The 2,530-nt window shown below is 41.2% G+C and overlaps 1 pseudogene; it reads left to right on the forward strand.

Annotated features, from left to right (window-relative positions):
* Positions 1-755: 755 nt before the first annotated feature.
* Positions 756-1,741, forward strand: LOC143387919 (BCL2/adenovirus E1B 19 kDa protein-interacting protein 3 pseudogene; annotated as a pseudogene).
* Positions 1,742-2,530: the final 789 nt, after the last annotated feature.

The raw sequence follows: 2,530 nt of genomic DNA on the forward strand, positions 1-2,530 counted from the left end.
TGATTGATGTTGGTGATGTGTTATACATGAATTTTCTTCTATAGTATTTTTTCAAATTTTGAAACATTCAAAGTTAACAAATTGGTCAGAAAATGAGTCTTTCAATCAAGATTTTTATATTGTAGTTGTATGTCAATATTAATAAGTTTGATATTGCACCTTTTAACCAACTTCAAATTCTTGCAGATAATACTTTGAGCACTTATTTACCTGCAGCAGATGGAAAAAAATATTCTATATGTTACTATTTTAGAAATGTATGCTAAGTAAAAATATACTGAAATGCATTGAGAATTCTATCCAAGATTTTTGAGAATTTTACACTCTTGTCCAACTCATAAAGTGTAGCTTTAAAAACAAATTTTATGAGATATAACAAAACATTCTTTTAAAGTAGTAGTCACAATCCTTTTATTTTGATGGAGGAAAGAGTGAATGAAAGCTGGCACTTTTTAAAAAACAAGAAAATCTTTTGAGTAAAAAAAAAATTCAGACTTCTTGATGATGGAATAGTTGTGGCAATTTTAAGGAAAATCTATTTTATAGGTAGCATAAAACACTTTTAAGATTGTGTCTCTAGCACAATTTGTGATACAGGAGAAGTAGAGTATCTTAAAGACAAAAGACTTAGGATAATACAGACCTTACTGGGTAGATATAATCTTCTTTCAACTTCAGATTTGAGAGTGCTGAGCGGTCGGCCGGCGGCGTGCGTCCTCCATCGCCGTCGCCGCCGAGGCAGCCGCAGCCGAGCGCAACCCCGCTGTCGAGCCACCTTCCGGCGCCATGTCGCAGAGCGGAGCCCCTGGGATGCAGGAGGAAACCCTTCAGGGCTCCTGGGTGGAGCTGCACTTCAGCAGCGGGAATGGGAGCGGTGTTCCAGCCTCAGTATCTATTTATAATGGTGACATGAAAAAAATACTGCTGGACGCCCAGCACGAATCTGGACGGAGTAGTTCCAAGAGCTCTCACTGTGACAGCCCACCGCGCTCAGAGACGCCTCAAGAAAACACGAGAGCTTCAGAAACAGATGTCCACAGTCTCGGCGAGAAGAACAGCTCTCAGTCCGAGGAAGATTATCTTGAGAGAAGGAAAGAGGTCGAAAGCATCTTAAAGAAAAACTCAGACTGGATATGGGATTGGTCAAGTCGGCCAGAAAACATCCCCCACAAGGAGTTCCTCTTCCGACACCCCAAGCACACAGCCACGCTCAGCATGAGGAACACCAGTGTCATGAAGAAGGGGGGCATCTTCTCGGCAGAGTTCCTCAAGGTCTTTCTTCCGTCTCTGCTGCTGTCCCATCTCCTGGCCATTGGATTGGGGATCTACATTGGGAGGCGTCTGACAACCTCCACCAGCACCTTTTGAGGGAGATGTGGACCTGGCGTTGTTGGCGTGCTGGGATTCCCTCCTGAGCTGACGGCTGGCGCTACGGTGATCCTTGGGTGGCCGCACCACTTGAGTTTATTTGTTCCATAAATGCTGCGCTCATAACTTAGTAAAATGAAAAAGCAGACACTAAAATCATGCTGGCCTGTAATTATACCTATGGGATCAATTAATAAGCATGTCAGACTGATAGTTACTGTAAGATTTGGTAGTAAATTTCCTTTGGATATTAGGTATAAATAGTATAAATAATATACTAGTTATGTAGTAATTAAAAAATTAACTGTAACCTTAATTGTTAAAATAGTTTATATTTCAAAAGACTGAACTACATTAATAGGAAAAAAATACTACAGTAAGGATTCGTCCAAAAGAAATATTGTGGCCTTATAATCCCTGTTTTCAACGGCATGTTAGATATAGTGGATGTGGGCTGTCTCCATCAGGAGCCATGGAACCCAGGTACAGCTGCAGGCTCCACTGTGCAGCCCGCACCCTGAGGGCCTTCTGCTGGGTACCGACCCCAGCCCCTGACTGTCCGCCATCGCCTGGACGGTTGAACTGCTGTTGAAGGCACCTACTTGGTCTTACTCTGCAGCTCTGGATTGCTGCAGCTCTGGATTGCTGGGTCTGATCTTACTGATTGTGTTCAGCTTTTGTGTGCTCTTACACAGCTTTACTGTGAGCAGACGTATCTATTTAAACTGGAGATAGGCAAAAATAAATCTTTGCCAAATTCTTCAGATTGCCATATTTACGTATGGTATCATAAAAGCTTGATTGAACTAGTTCACCACATGTCCTGCTTTATCTTTTCTACAGCATGATTTCTAAAAGGCTGCCTCTTTGATATGCTGTATATGCCTTGTATTTTGCCTTTTCCCTACTTCATTGAGGTGTGTTAAAATAAATTAAAATTTTAACTTAAAAAAAAAAACTTCAGATTTGAACACTTGCCATGTGGTATATCATAAATGTGGGTTACTTAAAGGATTTTCTTACTAGAAATCAAATTCTTGGCGACACACATTTGTGTTAGTCTTTTCAACAGTGGGTTGAAGTTCAGCCGTAGCCTGTGGGAGAATCTCCTGATCATTGTAAACTGCAACAGTAAAGACTTTGTTCTTGACAGGTGCAAACA

This window comes from Callospermophilus lateralis, unplaced genomic scaffold (assembly GCF_048772815.1).
Source record: "Callospermophilus lateralis isolate mCalLat2 unplaced genomic scaffold, mCalLat2.hap1 Scaffold_93, whole genome shotgun sequence".
In the NCBI taxonomy this organism is placed as follows: domain Eukaryota; kingdom Metazoa; phylum Chordata; class Mammalia; order Rodentia; family Sciuridae; genus Callospermophilus; species Callospermophilus lateralis.